General features: G+C 37.8%; 1 non-coding gene across 1 annotated transcript; it reads left to right on the forward strand.

Moving 5' to 3' along the window:
• Window positions 1–573: 573 nt before the first annotated feature.
• On the forward strand, window positions 574–645 carry TRNAK-UUU (transfer RNA lysine (anticodon UUU)). Its single transcript has one exon. It is a non-coding gene; the product is annotated as a tRNA-Lys (tRNA).
• Window positions 646–24,767: the final 24,122 nt, after the last annotated feature.

Genomic DNA, 24,767 nt, shown 5'->3' on the forward strand with positions numbered 1-24,767 from the left:
ACTTCCCTTCAAAATGTAGGGGGGAAAAAGGAAAACACATTGAAGACAATCATAAAGAAGGAAATAATAAAGATGAGAGTGGAAATTAAAGAACTATAAAACAGAAAAATAAATTTTCTAAGATAAATTTAAAGAACCAAAAGTTCTTTAAAAATATCAACAAAATTGAAAAACCCTTAAGTATACAAACCCTTAGCAAGAAAAAGGAGAGAAAATACAGACCACAAAAATCAGGAATGAAAGATTACCTCTGACTCTTCAGAAATTGAAAGAATTATGAAGAAATACTATGAACAACTTTATGCCAACAAATGCAACAACTTAGATGAGAAAGTAAAAATAATACAAACAGGAAGGGAACATGGGCTGATCTCTTTGGATATGTCTTGTTTTACAATGTTGCCACTGAAACCATGTAATCCTATTATGTAATTTAAAAACAAAATTAAACAAAAATAAGCAAAAGGCAGTCACCGAGTAGAAAATGAACTAAACTGCACATCAGGTTGGTGGCATAACCACACAGAGAAAATAATTCCTTCAAGTTACTTTAAAATGCTGAATTTGGGGAGTTCCCTGGTGGTCTAGTGCCTAGGATGCGGCACTTTTAGTGCCGTGGCCCAGGTTCAATCCCTGGTCAGGGAACTGAGATCCTGCAAGCTGTGCGATTGCAAGCAGTGTGATGCGGCCAAAAAAAAATGCTGAATGTTGACCACACATTTCTCCAGAGGGATACAGCCTAAGGCAGTGGTGGGGCGGTGGGGGGGGGGGGGTGGAGGAGAAGGAGCAGGTGTGGGGAGGAAGAGAACTGCAAAGAAATATCAAATAACATTCTATAGTCTTTTTGTAAATAGAAATACTGTGGTATCATTGTTTTTTAACTATCATAGTTATATCATAGGATAAATCAAATGAGTAGTATGAGACTTTCCAATATAAAATCAAAGAAGAGCTAGTACTCTTGCATTTGATTTAGAAGCATAAGTTTTTCACTTTAAAATAAATATATGCTTATCATATTACTACAAATACTTATGTGTGTATATATGACCTCAGAGATAGGTATGTGTGTACTTGTATTTCCTAGCTCTAACCACTGTAAACACCAAAAAGCAATAACCCAAACTGTGGTTTCTAAATATTGTTTCCACTAAAGAGAACAAGGGCTACTTTCCAAAACGCTTGATTCCACAGTGAGGTGATGAAATGTACATGAGACTAAGAACTTGTTATTCCAGCAACCCACAAAACTACCAAAAACTAATGGGGGTCTCAAAATGAACACTAGCAAACCGAACCCAACAGCATATTAAGATTACACACCATGATCAAATTGGATTTATCCAGGAATGCAAGGGTGCTTCAACGTAAGAAAATCAATGTAATACCATATTAATAGAACAAAGGAATAAAACCACATGATCATCACAATTGACAAGAAAAGGCATTTGACAAAATTTAATATCCTTTCATGATAAAAATACTTTAAAAGGTAGGAATAGAAGGAAACTTCCTCAAAATAATGAAGGGGATTTATAAAAAACCCACAGCTAACATCATTCCAAATGGTGAAAGACTGAAAGCTTTCCACATAAGATCAGGAATAAGAAAAGGATACCCACTCTCACCACAGTTATTCAACATGGTACTGGAAGTTCTAGCCAGGGCACTTAGACAAGAAAAAAGGGATCCAAATTGGAAAGGAAGAAGTAAACTCTCTCTATTCAAAGATGACATGATCCTGTATACAGAAAATCCCAAAGAATCCATAAGAAAGTTACTGGAACTTAATAAATTAATTCGGTAAAGTTGTAGAGTACAAAATCAACATGGAAAAATCAGTTACATTCCTATACATCTGCAATAACCTAGCTGAAAAGGAAATTAAGAAACCAATTCCAGGGGCTTCGCTGGTGGCGCAGTGGTTGAGAGTCCGCCTGCCGATGCAGGGGACATGGGTTCGTGCCCCGGTCCGGGAAGATCCCACATGCTGCGGAGCAGCTGGGCCCGTGAGCCATGGCCGCTGAGCCTGCGCGTCCGGAGCCTGTGCTCCGCAATGGGAGAGGCCACAACAGTGAGAGGCACGCGTACCACAAAAAAAAAAAAAAAAAAAGAAACCAATTCCATTTACAATAGCATCTAAAAGAATAAAATACCTAGGAATAAGTTTCATTAAGAAAGTGTAAGAATTGTACACTAAAAACTATAAAATATTGCTGAAATAAATTAAAGAAGACTTAAATAAAAGGAAAGACATCTCATATTCATGGATCAAAAAGCTTAATATTGTTAAGGTATCAACACTACCTGAAGTGATCTGCAGAGTCAATGCAATCTCTATTAAATGCCAGGAGTCTTTTATAGAAATGGAAAAGTCAATCCTCAAATTCATAAGGAATTGCAAGGCGCCCAAAATAGCAAAACAATCTTGAAAAAGAAGAACTAAGTTGGAGGACTCACACTCCTAATTTTAAAACTTACTACAACACAACAACAATTAAAACAGTGTGGTACTGGCATGAGAACAGACATATAGACCAATGGGATAGAATTGAGAGTCCAGAAATAAATCCATATCTCCACAGCCAAGTTAGTTTTGACAAGGTTTCCACATCCTATTCAATGGGAAAAGAACTGTCTCTCCAACGAATGGTGCTGGCACAAATGGATGTCCACATGCAGAAGAATGAAGTTAGACCTCTCTCTCACATAACGTACAAAAATTAACTCAAATGGATCAACAACCTAAATACTGTATAGGAGCTAAAACCATAAAACTGTTAGAAGAAAACATAAGGGTAAATCCTCATGACCTTAGATTTGACAATGGATTCTTAGACATGACACCAAAAGCACAAACAACAAAAGAAAAAACTGGACTTGATCAAAATTTTTTAAATTTGTGCTTCAAAAGATATTATCAAGAAAGTAAAAATACCGCCTACAGAATGGAAGAAAATATTTGCAAATACACTATCTGATTAGGGTTTAATATCCACAATATCTAAACAACTCCTAAACAAGATGACAAACAACCTAATTTAAAATGGGCAAAGGACTTGAATAGACTTTTCTCCAAAGAAGATACGCAAATGGCTGATAAGCACGTGAAATGATACTCAATATCATTTGTCATTAGGGAACTGCAAGTCAAAAATCACAATGAGATATCACTTCACCTACTAGAATGGCTGTAGTTTAAAACAAAAGAAAGAAAATTAACAAGTGGAGAGGATGTGGAGAAATTGCTAGTAGAAGTGTACTACCATGGTGCAGCCACTGAGGAGAACAGTTTTGGCAGTTCTTCATAAAACTAAACATCAAATTACAGTATGACTGAGCAATTTCACTTCTAGGTGTTTACTCAAAAGAACTGAAAACAGACTCATATTTGTACACCAATATTCATTCACAGAATTATTCACAACAGTCAAAAGGCGATAACAACCCAATTATCCATCAACAGATGCATGAATACACAAAATGTGGTATATCCATTCAATGGAACATTATTCAGCCAAAGAAGGAACAAAATTTTGACATATGCTACAATATGGATGAACCTTGAAAACATTATGCTATGTCCAATCATAAAAGGACAAATACTGTATGATTGCACTTACATGAAATATCTAGAATAGTCAAATTCACAGAGAGAGGAAATAGATAAGAGATTGCCAGAAGTTGAAGAAGGAGGGAATGGTGAGTTAGTGCGTACTGGCTATAGAGTTTCTGTTTGGAGTGATGAGAAAGTTTTGGAAATAAATAGTGGTGATGGTGCACAACATTGTGAATATACATTAATGCCACCGAATTACACACTTAAAAATGCTTAAGATGTCAAATTTTATATTTTATGTTTTTTAAACCATAAGATAATTTTTTAAAAAACTAATTGAGTCTTGCCAAAAGTTGGATCACAAGATCCAACTTAAAGGGGCCCAACTAGCCAAAAATGTGACAATTTGAGTGTCAGTAAAAACTAATGAGTGACATGGAATAAACACCAAGTACATAAAAATTCATGAATCAATAATCTTATTAGATTTCTTAAAATCACTGTTCACCAGTAGAATTTGCTAGGGTATTATGGTAGATTAAGATGGCTGCAAATTCTTTCCTGCTCCTCCCCTTAATTCCAGACTGGCCTTAGTGACTTACTTGACTGATGGAATGCAATAGAAGTAAAATTCTGAGACTTCAAGGCTAAAACATAAGAAGCTTTGCAGCTTACAGGGGACTCTTGGAACATTCCCTCTGGGAACTCTGAGCTACCATGGAAAAAGCCCAACACTACCCTGGGACCATCATGCCTAAGGGGACATGTTTAGGCTCTCTGATAAGTAGTCCCAGGTGAGCCTATCCCAAGGTGCCAGACATGTGTGTGAATCGGTCTTGGACCCTGCAGATCAGCCCATCCACCTTCTTCCACATATAACAGTACTACCAGCCAAGCCCTCCAAAATACCTGACCTATCAAATAACGATGTTTAATAAAACAGTTGTTGTTTTATGCCCCTTGAGTTTTGGGGTAATTTGTTATGCAGCAGCAGATAACCAAGCAAGCATCAGCTTATTACTCTGAAAATTGATAAAGGAAAAAAATCAAGCATTTACCTGCCCTTCTAGGATAACTATTTCAGGGTAACTATATAGCTGATGAAGGAAGAATTCTAGCTAATAAAAGCATAAAGAATGATATCATTAGAAATGCACTGTTTTTCAAGCCCTGAGGAAATCGTGGTTCTAGGCAACACTCATCAGCGGACTATAAAACCTCAGGTGCGAGGTTTTTAAGAGAGGATTAGGCACGTACTGGACCACGCACACCCGCCAAACACATCCCCACGACCCCCCACACAAAAGCACACACAACAGATAAACTGCAGGAAATAAAAAGTGGAAAGCCATTACACAACCAAAGAGGCTTAAAGGACATAATTGAATACAATGTAAGGACTTTTGTTTACATGCTAATTCAAATAAGCCCAGTGGAAAAAGCCATCTTTGGATACAACCTGAGACATCTGAATGTGGATGGAAAATTAATGATATTAAGGAGTTACTATTCATTTCTTTTGGTATGATAATGGAATAGTAGTTATGTTTTTAAAAAAATAAGTACTTAGTGATGAAAACTGAAGTAATTATAGGCAAAATGGCATGATGATTTCTAGTCCTGCTTTAAAATTCTCCAGGAAAATAAAACACACTCTTACCCTCAAATTCCTGCAATTATAACAATATTGCCAAAATGCCGGTAACTATCAAAGCTGGATGATAGGTACACGGGGGTTCACTATCCCGTTCTCTTCTGTGAAGTTTGAAAATGTCTGCTATGAAAAATGTTGTAACTGCTCAGTTATCGATTAGAACTGAACCTATGGGTTAATGTGGGGACAACTGCCATCTCTGTAATATTGATACTTTCCATGGTGAATATGGTACATCAGTGCATTTACTGATGTCTCCTTTTATGTCTTTGTGAAGGCTTTGCGTGTTTTTCTTTTTAATTTAGCCTTAGGTAATATATATATTATGCTATCTTGAATATAGCATATTCTTTACAAAATATTTCTATTTTTTTTATTGGATACATATCTACTTTTAAATATTTTTAATACATATTGGGTACAATTATTTCCTTGTGGGAAGAAATCTTTTACTCTACAATAGAAAAACTAAAAAGAAGAAAACATAGCTTCACTTCATAGAATGTACTTAAAAGCAGAATTTCAAGGGACAACTTTATTCCACAAAATGAGGCATCCTTTTAGCTCCAACATTGCTATAAGCAAACTGCTTATATTCAAAGTGCATTTCTAAGTCCTGCACAAGGAATAAAGGTCATGCGGGGGTTGACAGGACAGAGGAAAAGAATGACAGGAAAGACATTTTAAGAGTTGACTTCCGTAGAGTCTGTTATTTCCCTGGCCAGCCCAGGGCAAAAATTACAAGAAATAAATTGCAAAAGACATGGTGCCACTTTATGCAACCTTCCTTCTAGCTCTTTCTTGTCCCTTCTCAGTTTGATATTAAGTTTGATTTTGTGTTCAAGGTCTTTTCACTCCATTCTAAATCTCACCTGGCACAAAAGGTTTAAGAAGTACCCAAGGAGCTATCATAGCTAACTTAAACCTCCAGAATTCCAAATTTGGAAAACAGCCATCGTAGGCACTGGCTCTGTGGAAGAGTAACATTTTCTATTGGGTTTTTAAATTAATTTGCTAGAGTCTCTTATCTAATTTTTACTTGTTAGAAGATGAATTCGTTCCCTAGAGCTGCCATAACAAAATACCACAAACTGGATGGCTTAAAACAACAGAAATTTATTCTCTCACAGTTCTGGACACCAGAAGTCCAAGATCAAGACTGTTGGCAGGGTCCGTTCCTTCTTGGGGGCTCAGAAGAAGAATCTGCTCCATGCCTCTCTCCGAGCTCCTGGTGGCCGCCAACAATCCTTGGTGTTCCGTGGCTTGTGACAGCGTAACTTCTACCTCTGCTTCTGTCTTCATGTGGTACTCTCCCTGTGTGTCCCTGGGGTCCAAATTCCCCTCACTGTATAAGGGAATGTCACTAGATTGGGGCCCACCTAATCCTGTATGACCTCATCTCAACCTCATTATATTTGCAAAGACCCTATTTCCAAATAAGGTCACATTCACAGGTTCCATGGTAAACATGAATTGGGGGGTGGAGGGAGGAGCGCTATTCCACCTAGTACAGGAGAGACGCCAAAAAGCTTTTCAAAATGAGAAGGCATAGTTATTATATACTGGCTTAGATCACTGTAATTAGATCAGTTACGTTATTGTCAGCGGTAAACATTTTGAAAACTGATGAGCAAATCCAAACTCTTGTACATATGACACGTTTGACACTCTAAATAAACAAACATGGTTCTCCACAACCTTGCTATTCAAAGTATGGTCGTTAGGGCAGGCTGTCAGAAAGGGCAGGCTGGAACTCTAGGGCATGCACTGAAGCTGCAGTCCACAGGCAGAATTTCTTCTCGTATTTTTACCATAAGCAGCAAGAAAAAACCAAACAGCACTTTCAACACTTTGCTCGGAAATGTCCTCAGCTAGATATTCAAGTTCATCACAAGTTCTGCTTTCCATAAAACTGCAGCAATTTATTCTCTTAACAGTCCTGGAGGGCAGAAGTCCAATATATGAGTAAAAAAGGGCAAAAGTCGGGCTTCCGTGGTGGCACAGTGGTTAAGAATCTGCCTGCCAATGCAGGGGACATGGGTTCGAGCCCTGGTCCAGGAAGATCCCACACGCCACGGAGCAACTAAGCCCATGCGCCACAACTACTGAGCCTGCGCTCTAGAACGCGCAAGCCACAACTACTGAGCCTGAGTGCCACAACTACTAAGCCTGCGTGCCACAACTACCGAAGCCCTCGCGCCTAGAGCCTGTGCTCCACAACAAGAGAAGCCACCGCAATGAGAAGCCTGCACACCGCAACAAAGACCCAACACAGCCAAAAAATAAAATAAAATAATAAAATAAACAATTTTTTTTAAAAAGGGCAAAAGTCAGCCAGAGCCTCACTCTCTCTGAAGAGATCCATTTCCCTGCCTTTTCCAGCTTCTAGATCTGCATTCTTTGGCTTCCTGCCCCTTTACTCATCTTCAAAGCTAGGGGTGTACCGTCTTCTGTCTCTGATTCTACTTCCCTCTGCTTCTGTCATGTGGCCTTCTTCTCTTTTGAAGTCAAATCTGCCTCTTATAAGGACACTATACCACCCAGATAATCCAGGATGATCTCCCCATTTCAAGATCCTCAACTTAATCACACATTCACAAGTTCCAGGGGTGAGGACCTGGATACCTTTGGGAGCCATTATTCAACCTTCCACACTCACCTAGCTCTTCTCCCCCGATCCTTTACCTCTGCCCTCATTTCTCCTAGAGTTGACGCCTTCCTGTCCCTCTGTTAGCTTTTAGTTGAAATGCCACTTCCTCTGAGAGGCCTTTCCACACTGCTCTATCTAAAAGTTGACCATCTCTACCACAGCAGTGATTCTCTATCACAGCATGCTGCTCTATTGCTCTCCCAGGAGGTATCACACCTTCTACTGATTTTATTTACTCATTGGTTTACTTGTTGATTGTCTGCTTTCTCCACTGGAACGTAAACTCCATTTGGGCAAGTTACCTTGTCTTTATCATTCTCTACTGTAGCATCCAGCATGGTGCCTGACACATAGTATGTATTCAATAATATTTGTTGAATATGATAGAATTCCCTTTAATTATATATTTATATTCCATAAATATTACATAATATTTATATGATATACAAATATATGTGTAGCATACTTACTATTAAAAATTCTATCTTTATTTATAAACCTAAGTAGCCATCGAGAGATGACGGATAAAGATGTGGTACATATATACAATGGAATAATACTCAGCCACAAAAAATGAAGTAATGCCATTTGCAGCAACATGGATGGACTTAGAGATTGTTATACTACGTGTAGTAAGACAAATATCACATGATATCACTTATACGTGGAATCTAAAAAAAATGATACAAATGAACTTATATAGACCCGCAGACATAGAAAACAAACTTATAAAGGAAAAGAATCTGAAAAAGAATAGATATATATATGTATAATTGAATCACTTTACTGTACACCTGAAACTAACAACATTGTAAATCAACTATATTTCAATAAATTTTTTTTTTTTTTTTTACAAAAGAAGTTTCTGTCATCAAGTTTAGGAAACACTGAATTCGACAGTGCTAAATTTATTTATTTATTTACTCTAGATTTTCTCAGATATTTCAGTATGTTAATGTACCCTGTGGCCTTTCTAAGGAGAGGATATAGTATGCAGTCTTTCCCAAAGTTACTGAAGCATGGAATCATTTCCAGAAAAGCATCTCTTAAAGGAATTAGTATTCTTCAGACTGTCCTTTAGGATACATTGCTATTGAAAATAAAAATACATTCCAGTTAACTCCTTTGGAACTGGCTAATGACTGCAAAACACTAAAAAGTATACGTTAAAAGGAAAGATTAAAAGGCAAAGATTAAGAAACACATAATGAAGTTTGGCATTTTAAAATAAAACTAAAATATTAACCATATAATATTAAAGTTTTCTTCTATAAATAGCTGCAAAAGAAGTTTCATTTCAGATATCCACTGTAATAACTGTGCATTAATTCTATCTAATTCTTTAAGGCCTATGCTGAGTCTGCATAAATTTATTTATAAACATCAAGTAATAACTCAGCAGTTCTATGAAGTACAGTGTGGATAATAAATGACCGTAATTACCTTTTGAAATGTAAACTGTCTTAATTTGAAATATAAGAATCTATTGTGGCTCATAAGATTGACTTAAGTTCTCTACCTGAAGAGTTTAAAAAATGTTTCTCTAAAACATAAAAAAAGCACTATGTACTGTTGTCCTTTGACTAAGACCATTTGCCCAAGAAGGACTAGTCTAGCTACTTATTCAAATGCTATGGCATTTAATAGGTTCCATGCATCAAAGATATTTGACAATCATTGACCTTTTATGGCTACAGTCATTTGTGCAATTAACTTGCGGGAAATTATTTTTCTCAGTCACATAATTAATTCCCATGCCATCTTTAAAAAATTCTTGTACCTGAACTAAAAGTTATATGAAAATACTAAGACTATACAGTTTAAGATCAGGTCCCCAACATGGAGTACAATTAGTACCTTCAAGTGCTTCGATATGCATGCAATCTAACTGATTATGTATGGAAGCAGGTAAAAGAGGTCGAATAGCCTCCACCAGCTTGGTAAACCAAACACTGCCACAAGCATAACTTTTTATCCTTTTAACTAAGACTTTAATTTGAAAAAAGGAATCATCCAATTTCTAAGCTCATAATTTTAAACTGGAATTTTTAACTGAAGTATAACAATACAATTTAAGAACTAATATTTTATTAGTATGAGAGAGTGGGTGATTTACTTTTAATTAGTATCATTGGTACCTGTGGGTGTTTGCAAATTGGAGACGAAGGGAGAAGTTAGGAAGGAATTTCTTCCCTTTACCCAAAACAAGCTTCATAAAGAATCAGGTTGATCAGTCAACAAATACGTAGTAAGTCGGAAACCTACTGAATTAAAAACGAATCCACATTTGAGTGACTGCCACTCACTGAATCAGATGTTGTGGAGAATACAAATATATAATTATTTGACTTTTATATATATATAATATCTGATTATATATTTTATATGTATTTTATTATATATAATTTTTGTATTTGATTTTTAACTTTTATATGAGTATGGATTGCTTTTATAATAAAAAAGGTCTTAAACTGACATTTATTCTGTGGTTTGGCTTATAATGATTTTATATGCATTCATATACAATAGATAAATTATGGATATAGATAATAAATAATAGAAATGAATACTAAATAAGCAGGCCTACACCTATTCCAATTTAGTCAATTTTTATGTTGTGAGAAATTAAACTTGTAATGTTTCTTTTCTTCCATACTTTTGCCAATATTCCCAGCAGATCCCCAACACCACAAAATACCATTTATGTAACATCACTAACAAAATGTACTCATTTAAAGTAAAACAAACTGGGGAGTTCCCTGGTGGTCCAGTGGTCAGGATTTGGTGTTTTCACTGCCGTGGCCCAGGTTCAATCCCTGGTCTGGTAACTGAGATCTCACAAGCCGAGTGGCGTGGCCAAAAAAAAAAAAAAAAAGTAAAACTAAGGATGTTATTCAAAAATTAGCACTAATGTGATGATTTTAAAAATGAGGATAATTGAGATTATAAATAGTTCAGAATGTTACAGACTATGACAATTAAAATACTTAGGGCAACGCCTGGAACAAAGCAGTCCAGTGACCTTGGCAGTTATTTCGGTAAGTACTGAGTACTGGGTTGAACCATCAAATTGCCAATCTTCTGTCATTTTTTAACCTACAAAACAGGCAATTTTACGTGGTTCAATCCACACAACACTAGTTAATACCACCACTCTGGAGTCAATGAGACACAGGTCAAACCCTGTTGTTACTACTAACTAGCCTTGTGATCTAGGACATGTTATTTAATTACCTGAGCCTAGGTTTTGTCATCTTTTAAATGGCGACAATAATATACCAGCTTCCTAGGTTTTTCTTGTGAAATTTGCATAAATCATGCAGGTAACGTGCTTACCTTTTCATGTGGGACAGAGTGGAGCCCTCAATAAATGTTAGTTATTATTATTAAAAATTACTTGTCTTAGAGACAAAGAAAACTATTAAACATGTTCTAACAGCTTTTTGTACAAATCTATGGTTCTATACCTCTAAAGTGCTTGTAGGTATCAGTCAGAAATGTCAGCTAAATTTTTAAAAATACTTTCCCTGTAAGATAACAGCACTGCACAGGTTGGTACTGCTGAACTCAATTTAATTCATGTTCCCTAACCATGACTGGGCTCTTAATGCAACCCACCTACCCCCACATTTCACTCTCCCAAATTCTCTACAACATTTATCAATGGTCTTGTCCATCCTCCTCAGTCTCCACGTCTGCCATCTCTCTCCTAACGCGAAGGATAATGTCTTTTCTCATTTCCTAGAGAAGACAGAAGCCATCAGAAGGTTCTCTCGCATATCCCTGCCACCAAACTGTGAAAGTCCCTCTGTGTCCATATACCTTTCCTTCCTTCAAAGCTTACCCTTTCCCCTGGGCTCTGGATCTCAACACCTTCCATGTCCCTTGAGAAATATAATTCTTCCATGGAAAATATTTCTAAATATCTTCGACCTTTAACCATGCTCTAGGATCACATCACTTCTCGAATGCACACCTCCCTCCAATCACTCCTCTCCCTTCCCTGCCCCTCCATTTCACTTAGAACCCTTTGAGTGTCATTTACTTTCACTGTCACTACTTAACCCCTCCTCACTCCATAGCCCACCGCCACCACTGAAACTGCTTTCTCCAAGGCCACCGATGGCTTCCTTTTGCCAAACCTCAAGTCCCTGCCTCAGTTCCTGGCATACTGGACTCACCAGCACACAGGGCAATATAAACTGTCTTCCTGCCTCTCCTCAGGCTTAGAAAACACCACACCCACCAGGTGATCACCCTCCTACCACTCTCAGTCATCCCTTCTTAACATCTTCATGACACTGCAGTTGATGTTCCCTTGACCTATTCACAAACTGCATTTTTTTTAACATACCATTATAAGCCAAACCGTAAGTTAAACACTAGTTTCTTTTAAGAAAAATTTTTTCTGATTATAAAAGCAATCCACACTCACAGAAAATTTGAAAATCAAATAGAAGTATAAAAAAGGTCATCAAATCATGCCACCCCACCTCCCAAGCATAACATTTTTGGTACTGGTACAGTGCCTTCATACTTACATATATATATGGCAAAACACATGTAATATGTAAGTTTATAATGATTTTTCATTTATTGCTTATATCATACATTTTTCCCAGGTTATTATTCTTTGAGGCTTCTTGGCTCAATCAAGACAGCTGACCTAACTTTTTCTCCCTCCCAAACTCCATGAAATGGGAGAATAAATATATAATGAAAACAAACCGGCAGCAATAGTAAACACCCAGCAGACCGTGTTCCCCTTCATCTGTAAGGGCTCCTCCCCTCCTGTTCCCTCCACATGTCCTCACTCTTCATCTCCTGGTCCTTCTTTCTCTTCCCATTGCTCAGGTCAGCTGTCACTTACTCCAGGTAGAATTCCATGACAATCCCTCCTCCACTAAGGAGCCCCTCCACATGTCCCCAAAGCACAATGCGACTTTTCATCAGAGCATGATCTTTTCTGTGAGGCAGTTGTTGAATGCCTACGTTCCCCACATGACTTGTATAAACTCCATCATGATGCGCTCTGTTTCTCTCTTTGTTCACCTTTATTTTCTAATGCTCAGCACACTGCCCTCCACAATAAACATTTGTGCAATAGATGAGTGAACTTCTGGAAAAACTAAGATTGATGGTAGCACAATGGCAAATCCAAGGAAATACAAGGAACCTGTGACAGTTGACAAGTTTCCCCAGCAGAAGCTCAGAATAATCCCATTATCAGTACAGCACAGGCTAGGGGAGGGAGCTGGCCACAGACAATTGGCCAAGTAATTAACCAGAGGGTGGGAGTGCTGAGTTAGTCCCCCTACTTCAACTGCTGAACTCTGATGTCTGCTCCAGGGAAGGGGTGGGTGGGCATGAGCACAGCTTTCTAACAGGGAAGACAGCCAGGCGCACAAAGGGCCAGACAAAATGGAGCAGAGCCGCCTCACCCAGCAGGACAGCTAAGTGAATACCCTGCCCCCAAAACATGCCCCTACCTGCCCCTACCTCCTGTACTGAACCTACACTGGCCAGTGGGGAGGGGGGAATTCTCACTTGAGCTGAAGAAATCCACTCCATCATAGATCCTTACCTAGAGATGTGAACAGAAATACAAGAAACACCAGATGTTTGAGGTAATCAAATAGCATGAAAGAGAGGCACCTAACTAACACGCAGAAAAGACAGTGAAGCAGTTACAAGGATGGGCCTTGAAGTCAGCCAGCCTGGTCTGAATCCTAAGGGTGACTTCAGTGTCTCCTCATGTGTGAGAGGGAGACGTGCACACTCCTAACCCCTCACTAAACTGTTAACACAGTAAGCAGAACAAGTTTTTAAATAATCACACTTAGACAACTTCAAGGAGATAACACACCCATAAAAAAACCAAAACCCAGGGCATCTGAGCAAAAGTGTCTACTTCCCCTCCCACCCAAGGCCTCATGCACTGAGAGAAAAGTCTCTTGTTTTTAAAATTAAAGAGTCCTGGACACAAAAAATGGTGCCATGAGATTAAATATTTTATAGGATGCCTGGAAATGAGAAAAACTGCAGGACCAAAAATATGAGGGACTCCCGGAAGACAGAGCAGTGTTCATTGTGGCCCCAAGCAGAAGACTAGAGGATTCCCAAAGTATCCAAGAGAAGTTTCCAGCTCAGAGTCAACAAGTACAGAAAAGCAAGAGTAGCTCGACAAATAAGTTGATTACAAAGGAGACTTGAGAATAGCTGGACTCATAAGCACCCCGCCCATAACCCCCTGCCCTCCGTGTAGCAGTGAAAAAGAAACTCAAAGTAGATGGTTTACCCGGGGAGAGCTCCAAGTGTGGATGTTACAATGTAAGAGGGAAGAACAGAGAAAGAAAACTCTGAACCTCTGGAAAAGACAGGGACTGGCAGTGAGGAAAAGTGGGGAGGGAGAGCAGCAGCTCTGCCTCATAACATAAACACCGACACACCCCATGACACAGTGAAGCCCTTCCTACAGTGACAACTTGGAGGGAACCCAGCTTGCTGCCTGGTTCCCCACCCACACAGCACCCAATAGGGAAGCATGCCAAGCAGCACAGTCCCCACTCCATGTCCAGTCCCCAGCTCCAGCACCAGTTCACCTAGTCCTTCACTCCCAAGTACAAGTAGTTAGCCAAGAAGCACCAGGCCTTGGAGATAGTCTAATAGCATGGGAAGAAAGGGGCAAGATGAATACACACAACTAACTCTGGAACAAACAGCCATAATCAAGAAATCTGAAGAGAACTTTAAAAAGCTTCTAATTGGCATCCTCAGAGACATTCAAGAACTATTGTACCCATCATAGAATAGACTCCTAGAAAAAAGAATTTATCAGGGACAATAAAGTATTTTTGGAAGTTAAAACTAATTGCCTAAATAAAATTTTCAAAGCAGGGTTGAATGTTACAATAGACATGGAAGAAGGAGGAGTTGGCAACATGGAAGTTAACAGTTAAGGAAATTACTAATATAGAGAAGAAACATTTGAGAAATAAGAGCATATGTTGAGAAGCAGAAAGTAGATACAGGAGGGCTTAACAGGAATTTCTGAACAGGAAACAGAATTCATAGAGACGGAAGATAGAGACAAAGGCAGAAGGAAATTTGACTAGGCCAAAAATCAGGCTTGGGGATTTCATAATATATACATCCTTCTGTACCTGAGGATAAACTCATGCAAGTAGAAAAGTTTTGTATTTCCATTTTGAGACACGTCAGGCTGCCCTCCAAAAAAGTCAGACAAATCTATATCCCCACCCACATTTTCTAACCTTCCTGCAGATAAAGGAATCTTTTTAATCTCTACCAATCTGATAGGTAAAATGTGATTGTTCATTGTTCTTAATTATATTTCTCAGATAACTACTACTCATGCATTAATAAGCATTTCTACTTTGTGAACTGCTCATTCATGTTATTGGCCAACCCATCTACAGAGAGAATCTTCTCATTGCTGATTTTTAAGAGCTGTCAATATTTAAGAGATAAAAACTTTCATAATACAGGTTGCTAACATGTTTCCCTAATTCACAGTTTACCTTTTACCCTTGCTCATAAGGTTTCTTTGTCATAAAAAAAAGTTCTGAATTTTACCTTATAGTTTGGAAACTTCACATTCATAATTAGGAAATGCTTTTCTGCCCCAGAAGTATAAAAATATTCAGCTTTATTTTCTCCTAAATACATTAATAGTTCCATTTTTTACAATGAAATCTTTGATCCACTTGGAATTTTCTTGATAAAAAAAATATTGTAAGAATGCAACTTATCTTTTTCCCCAAATACTGGCTGACTGGTTATCCCAACACCATGTGTTTAAGAATCCATCTGATCAGCTACCTATTGCTGTATAACAAATTACCCCAATACTCACTGGCTTAAAACAACAATAAACATTATCTCACACAGCTTCTTTAGATCAGGCATTCAGGAGCAGCTTAGCTCTGTGGTTCTGGTTTGGTAATCCTCATGAGGTTGAGGGCAAGATGTCACCCAGATCTGCAGTCATCTACAGGCTTGACTGGGGCGGTGGGATCCACTTGCAAGAGAGCCCACTCATACGGCTGGCAAGTTGATGGTGGCTGTTGACCAAGGTCTCAGCTCCTCTCCACATGATCCTCTCCATAGCATTGCTTGAGTGTTCTCATGACATGGTAGTTGGCTCCCCCCAGAGCAAATGATCCAAGGGAACACGAGACAGAAGTTGCAATGTCTTTTATGACCTAACCTTGGGCACACACTGTCACTTTTAAAATGTTCTTTAGGTTACGTAGGTCAGCCCTATCCAATGTCAGAGGGTCTAAGAAGGATGACAATACTAAGAGACAAGGATCACTGGGGGCCATCTTATAAGCTGGTTACCACCTTTCAGTTTTCCACTAATTTAAAATGAAATATGTTGGACCTATACTAAAACCCCATATGTACTTGGGTTTACTTCTAGACTTTATTTCATTTTTCTGCCTCTTCCTGGGCCAATATTGCAGTGATTTAATAATCACAGCCTTATCATAATTTTATTACATGTAAAGACAAGTCTATCCTCATTACTCATTTTCTAAAGTTTTTTTCAACAACTCACAAATATCTATTCTTGAAAATGAACTTCCAATTTACTTTATTAGACATGAGAGACAGATTGGCCTCTGTGATAAATAGTGTTAAGAGTTGTTGTAGAAGCTGTGTAAGTAAAATGCCTATACAGCATCATTAAACATGTTATGCTACTCATGAAACATGTTTTAAGTTATTGTACACTTATTCATTCACCAAATATGTACTGAATGTCTACTACGTGGCAGGTAACATCTAGGTGCTGGACCTACAATGGTGAACCAAGCAGACACAGTCTCTGTCCTCTGATGAGCGTGACAGACTATAATAAACAAAATAAACACATGGTTAAGTGTTAAGTGCTATGAAAGAAAAGCTCAGGGACCAAAACAGTGAGCATAACAACAGGACCTACTCAATTTTAAAAGGTCAGGAGAAGTCTCTCTGCAGAGTTAATCAGAGACCTGAAGGATGAACTAGAGTTGATCAGATGTGTGTGGAGGGAGTGGGGAGACAGGGAGAGGAGAATGGTCAGGAATTGGTCCAGACAGAGGGAACACCATAAGTAAAGGGCCTGGGATGTGGAGAGGACTTGACTTGTTTCAAGCACTGAAAAAAAAAAAAAGGCCAGTAAAGCTATAGTATAGGGAGAGTGGGGTGACCTGAGAAGTATAGTGGCCAAGGAAGTAGGCGAGAGGAAGATCATATATTGCCTCAGCTAATATTTTGAGGCAAGCTGCCTCAACTTTCAGAGAAAGAGTTAGACTGTATTGGTGCCAGGGCTATGATTGGCTAAGACATTAAAGTAAGGCAGCTAAACTCCTCAAAGAGAGTAGGATGAAGGTAGAAAGTCAATTGTGGAAAAAAATATTTTGGGTAGCCACAGTAGCTGATGACAATCTGTCCTGTACACAACTAGGGGGGAAAAGGTCATACACCTTCCAGAGAGTTAACAAGTCCCAAGTAGAGAATTTAAGACCAGTTAATAGGTGGCCTTGCTCCTGAAGAGTGAACCACTTAAGGCAATAGTGGATTCTTGATACCAGACTCAGATAATTTCCCCCAATCATCCAGCCTCTAGCTATCAATAAGTGGCCATGAATCTAAAGACTTCCATCATTCCAATTTCCATGGGTATCATAACATCAAGTTAAAAAAAAAAATTCTACTACAATTTGAATTGGGATTACACTGAATTTACAGACCAAGGGAAAACTGACATTTTACAAAGTTGGCTATTCTCATGTGAAAACAAGGTGTGATTTTTTTTTCAAGTCTTTTTGTCCCTTTAAAAAGTTTAATGGTTTCCTTCAAATAAATCATACAATTCTTAGCAAGTGTATTTCAAGTTTTGGGGTTTGTGATTGTGAATGGGGTTTTCTCTGTCATTTATTCTAAATGGTTATTGTTGGTGTAAAAGAAAGTTAGTGAAATTTACACACTTAATTTGTAAATAAGCACCTTAGTAAAGTGCTTCTAATAGTTTGTCAGTTTTCTTTTTTCCTAATCATACCTTCAAAATTACAATAATTTTGCTTCCTCCTGTCATTTACCACTTATTTTTCACTGTCAAATAACATTATGTAACACTTCCAAAAGGAAACATTTTTTAATGGAATTGATAACACCCTGATTTGGGTTTTTTAAATAAGTGTTTCTAGAATTTCCACTATAATAAATGATGTTAAACTATTACTTTGAGACATCTTTAACAACATTAAGATCGGAAAGCACCCTTCAATCCTTCTTTTCCTATTACTAAAGATTTTCCTTTTTAAAATAAGGAATAAATGTGAAACTATCAAATAACTTCACAATATCTATTTAGACCATATGGTTTTCCTCCATTGATTTATTCATAACTTCAATTATATTCTTAATACCAAATAATAAATTCCACTTGATATTTTTTAAATTAACTGTTGAATTCTAGTTTCTAAAATTTAATTTTCATCATCAAAATCCTGCAATTTTATTTTTCGTGTGTTTTCTTATTATAGTATTTTTAAATTGGGAATGTAACCAAAACATAAAAGGACATTTCCAGAATGTTAGAATTTAGGTAATTCTGTATTTTGAAATAAAATCCATCACTTTAATACATTTGCAATTCTGCCAATACAGCCCACAACATATACTATCCTACATCATTTGCTATCTTTAGAAGTTAGTTTATTTCATTTCACTGTTTATCACTTAGGATGTATTCGGCTGCAATTAACAAAAACTCCAACTCAAACTTTCACAAAAAGTAAACTGACCATCTCCTATAATGATCACTACAGAGGCAGAGCTAGTTTTAGGGTTCTTTTGTTCAGGAGCCAAATGATGTTCTCAAGAACTCATATTCTCGGAAAACAGGATGGAGATTTCTCAAAAAGCTAAAAATAGAACTACCATATGACCCAGCAATTCCACTCCTGGGTATATGGGTGTATAATTCAAAAAGATACATGCACCCCAATGTTCATAGCAGCATTATTTACAATTGCCAAGATATGGAAGCAACCTAAGTTTGCATCAATATATGAATGGATAAAGATGTGATTATACACATACACACACATTCACACACATACACACACACAATGGACTACTACTCAGCCATAAAAAAAATGAAATTTTGCCATTTGCAGAAACATGGACGGACTTGGAGGGCATTATGCTAAGTAAAGTAAGGCAGAGAAAGACAAATACAGTATGATATCACTTATATGTGGAATCTAAAAAAATAAAACTAGTGAATATAACAAAACAGACTCACTCACAGATATAGAAAACCAACTAGTGGTTACCAGTTAGAAGGGGGAGGGGCAATACAGGGGTGGGGGAGTGGGAGGTACAAACCATAGCATGTAAGAGGCTCAAGAATGTATTGTATAACACAGGAAATATAGCCAATATTATGTAATAACTGTAAATGGAAAGTAATCTTTAAAAATTATATAAGATTTTTAAATTTAAAAAAATTTCCAGCAGGAAAAAAAAAACCTCAGTTGCAAAATGGTAGTAAGATGCAACTGGGTGTGCTTTAAAGCACAAAAGCTTTCAATTTCAATGGAGTTCAATTTATCAATTTTTTTATCTCTTGTGCTTTTCATGACATAGGATTAGGCAAATGCTTTCTTAGCTATGTATTCTTCTAAGAGTTTTGTCATTTGAGCTCTTACATTTAGGTCTGTGATACATTTTGAGTTAACTTTTGCGTATGGTGTAAGGCACAGCTCTGGATTCATCTTTTTGCATGTGGATATCCAATCGTCCCTCTTGTTGAAAAGCCTATTTCTTTCCCACTGAACAATCTTTATAACAAATAGCACTGGGACAATTATTTTCCCATCAATTGGTTCTTAGACTAATCACAGACCACCCCATGGAACTGAAGATGGAATGGATCCCTGACAAAAATCAGAGAACTTTTTAAAGGATGGCAAGGACAAATAGACGTTGAAAAGGCAACCAATAGGGCAGTGAAGAGGTTTAAAAAAAAGTTTCCCGGGGCTTCCCTGGTGGTACAGTGGTTGAGAGTCCGCCTGCCGATGCAGGGGACACGGGTTCGTGCCCCGGTCCAGGAGGATCCCACATGCCGCGGAGTGGCTGGGCCCGTGAGCCATGGCCGCTGAGCCTGCGCATCCGGAGGCTGTGCTCCGCAACAGGAGAGGCCACAACAGTGAGAGGCCCGCGTATCGCCAAAAAAAAAAAGTTTCCCATCTTTTTATGTTTAGGAACAATTTATGTACTGTAGGTATGATCTGTTTGGAAGAATTCACCAGTGGAACTATTTGGGTATAGATTTCTGTGTTGGGAGTGCGTGGGGCTAACTCTCCAACTAACCTCACTTACTGCTATTAATATTGTTATCCTTATGGTTCTTCTCCTCTACTTCAGTCAATTTGGGTAATTTACACTTTACTAGAAAAGCATCCATTTCATTTGGGCTTCAAATTTATTAATACAATCATAATATATATATTTTTGCCCTTTTCATATTTTGTTCTGTCTCAATTAGGTTACCTAAAGCCTTACCTATATACTGGAGCATTTTTCCCAATGAACTAACATAAATTTATCAATTGTCTATTTTCTAGCGCATATTTTCTAATAACTTCTTTTTCTTTTATGTCTGTGCTGAAATGCTTTTTATTCCCTCTTGCTATGAAATGTCACTATTTAAGGACATTAATTTTCCTCTGTGTACTGCTTTGACTAAATCTCAGTGTTAATATGCATTTTCCATTATACTTTTTCCTAGATATTTTTTTATCTTAATTTTGCTATTCTCTTTGATCCAATCAAGAGTTATTTATGAGATGGCTTGGAGTGGGGGGGAGGGGAAATTGGCGCTTTTTGTTTTAAATTTTCATGTACAACATTTTTGAAATTTCACTGTGGTTAGAGAATGCATTTTCTATTATATTCAGTTTGTTGGAAGTTTAGGTTTTATGATCTAGAAAAAGAATTCCCTGGGGCCCTGGGAAAAGAAGGAATCATCTCTATTTTCAGGGTAAAGCTCTCAACATGTATCTTAGATCACCCTTAGAATATTCATGCCCTCTATCCTCCTGACTTCTTGTCTAACGATCTGTCAAAAATAAACATTAGTGTCTCGTTACTCTTTGTTTTCCTTTACATTCCCAGTGATAAATGTTTATTGTGATGTAATTTATCCCATAAAAATTAATGTCATTACTTTATTGTGGCTTGTACTTTTCATCTTCATGATTACTTTTGTCCCATGTTAATGCTTTGTCTTAGGGTAACAGAACTTCTATTCTCTTTGTTCGCATTTACCAATTTCGTTCCTTAAAGCCTTTTAGTCATAGCCTTTGACACATAGGCTATGACTCAAAGCCTTTGACACATAGCTTTTATAAAGGAAATATAGCTGGATTGTTTTTGGTTTTGTGTTTGGTTGGTGGGTTTCCAGTTGAGCTAGACTAGTCTGATGGCCTGTACTGATAACCTCCAATCAAAGGACATGACACATAAATATATTCCAACTTCCCAAAAGGTCAGGAAGCTATACAACTCCATGCTCTCCTTTCAAAGTCAGAGAAATAAGCCAAAACCCAAGAGTGGTCTCCTCCATGGATGAAATATGTATCTAAGCAGCTCTCTAAGGGGTGCAACATGGATGCTGTTGTTTTACATCTGAAAACAGTCATTTACAAACAAGATTTTATATATACGTAAACTCAACTGAACACAATTACTGAGCCACAGACTTAGTATGTTCCTTTGTAGGTAACCTGCTTTATTCCTGGGTTTGCTTTATCCTTAAAGTTCAAATAGTTTGCCAGAATGGGCCTAAGTGAGAACCTTCAGTCATTACTGTTGGCTGGTGCTCAGGACACCCTTTTGATCTCTACTCACACTCTCTCTGGCATGGGAAAGTTCACTCATGATTTCCCTGCCTAATGCTTTAGTTTCCTGCTATGGAACACCTCTTGGGTTGAGGAGGTGTTATCTGTCCTCCATATCTACTTTTCATATTTACATAACTTTATCCTTTTCTTCTCTGCATTCTGTTCTCAAGCCTGTCATCCATGATACACTTCCCTGTTTTGGCATATCAAGTATTCTTTTGATTGCCTTAATTTTAAATTTTATTGCAATTCTGGTTTTCTTGCATTCTTTTATTTCAACCAGCTTTGACACTTCTGCTTTCATCTCATCCTGTTTCTCCTTAGGGCTCTCTGGTTTCCTTTTTGCCCGAGGCCATGATCTTTTAAGATCCCAGGAGACTTACACTAAATTTGTTGTAAATTTATACTAAATGTGTTCCTTACATGCAATCATTTTTGGAGAGACACACTGTGTCTTCAAAGTCATTATTTCATGTCCCTTATTTTTGAGAATCTTTTCAAATCTACATGATAGACATCTTCCCTATACGTAGTTTTGTAGAGGAGAGGGCTATTTAAATCTTACGTTTCTGCAGACAAGGTAACTTGTCTTTAGTCTCCTCAATGCCCACTAAATGTTGGCAGGTTCTCCCTCTCAGAATGAAACTCAGATTGAAATGAGATGCATTCTACTCTCAGCTCAACTGCTGATGTGTGACAGACATTCCTTCTAATGTGAGGATGTGGAGAGAGAAACTCTTCCTGCTCTGATAGGTACTCCTGTCAGCTGTCACACGCACTGTACATAATACATGAAACACATGGGCACCCACGGCTTTTCCTACTTAAAAAGCTTTTCTTTAAGTGACATGCATTCAAGGGTGTAGGGCACCCTCATCCATCTCCCTCTAGCTCCTGCTACTGGGTTGCACGTTGGGAGTTAGCTTTCAGAGGAAAACGAATGGAAATGAACCAGTGGAGATGGGGAAAGGGGGCAGGTTAAGGACACTGATTGACTGGCTCAAAAGTCTACCAATGAAGTACCAGGATACAAAATTAATGCACAGAAATCTCTTGCATTCCTATACACCAATGATGAAAAATCTGAAAGTGAAATTAAGAAAACACTCTCATTTACCATTGCAACAAAAACAATAAAATACCCAGGAATAAACTTATCGAAGGAGACAAAAGACCTGTATGCAGAAAATTATAAGACACTGATGAAAGAAATTAAAGATGATAAAAACAGATGGAGAGATATACCATGTTCTTGGATTGGAAGAATCAACATTGTGAAAATGACTCTACTACCCAAAGCAATCTACAGATTCAATGCAATCCCTATCAAACTACCCCTGGCATTTTTCACAGAACTAGAACAAAAAATGTCACAATTTGTATGGAAACACAAAAGACCCCGAATAGTCAAAGCAATCTTGAGAAAGAAAAACAGAGCTGGAGGAATCAGGCTCCCGGACTTCAGACTATACTACAAAGCTACAGTAATCAAGACAGTATGGTACTGGCACAAAAACAAAAATATAGATCAATGGAACAGCATAGAAAGGCCAGAGATAAACCCACACACATATGGTCACCTTACCTTTGATAAAGGAGGCAAGAATATACAATGGAGAAAAGACAGCCTCTTCAATAAGTGGTGCTGGGAAAACTGGACAGCTACAGGTAAAAGAATGAAATGAGAACACTCCCTAACACCATACACAAAAATAAATTCAAAATGGATTAGAGACCTAAATGTACGGCCAGACACTATCAAACTCTTAGAGGAAAACATAGGCAGAACACTCTATGACATAAATCACAGCAAGATCCTTTTTGACCCACCTCCTAGAGAAATGGAAATAAAAACAAAAATAAACAAATGGAACCTAATGAAACTTAAAAGCTTTTGCACAGCAAAGGAAACCATAAACAAGACAAAAAGACAACCCTCAGAATACGAGAAAATATTTGCAAATGAAGCAACTGACAAAGGATTAATCTCCAAAATTTACAAGCAGCTCATGCAGCTCAATATCAAAAAAAACAAACAACCCAATCCATAAATGGGCAGAAGAGCTAAATAGACATTTCTCCAAAGAAGATATACAGATTGTCAACAGACACGTGAAAGAATGCTCAACATCATTAATCATTAGAGAAATGCAAATCAAAACTACAATGAGATATTATCTCACACTGGTCAGAACGGCCAACATCAAAAACTCTACAAACAATAAATTCTGGAGAGGGTGTAGAGAAAAGGGAACCCTCTTGCACTGTTGGTGGGAATGTAAATTGATACAGCCACTATGGAGAACAGTATGGAGGTTCCTCAAAAAACTAAAAATAGAACTACCATACGACCCAGCAATCCCACTACTGGGCATATACCGTGAGAAAACCATAATTCAAAAAGAGTCATGTACCAAAATGTTCATTGCAGCTCTATTTACAATAGCCAGGACATGGAAGCAACCTAAGTGTCCATCAACAGATGAGTGGATAAAGAAGATGTGGCACATATATACAATGGAATATTACTCAGCCATAAAAAAGAAACAAAACTGAGTTATTTGTAGTGAGGTGGATGGACCTAGAGTCTGTCATACAGAGTGAAGTAAGTCAGAAAGAGAAAAACAAATACCATACGCTAACACACATATATGGAATCTTTAAAAAAAAATGGTCATGATGAACCTAGGGGCAAGACGGGAATAAAGACATAGATCTACTAGAGAATGGATTTGAGGACACGGAGGGGGAAGGGTAAGCTGGGACAAAGTGAGAGAGTGGCATGGACATATATACACTACCAAACGTAAAACAGACAGCTAGTGGGAAGCAGCCACATAGCACAGGGAGATCAGCTCCATGCTTTGTGACCACCTAGAGGGGTGGGATAAGGAGGGTGGGAGGGAGGGAGATGCAAGAGGGAACAGATATGGGGACATATGTATATGTATAGCTGATTCACTTTGTTATAAAGCAGAAACT

The sequence above is a fragment of the Delphinus delphis genome, chromosome 15, assembly GCF_949987515.2.
Source record: "Delphinus delphis chromosome 15, mDelDel1.2, whole genome shotgun sequence".
Taxonomy (NCBI): domain Eukaryota; kingdom Metazoa; phylum Chordata; class Mammalia; order Artiodactyla; family Delphinidae; genus Delphinus; species Delphinus delphis.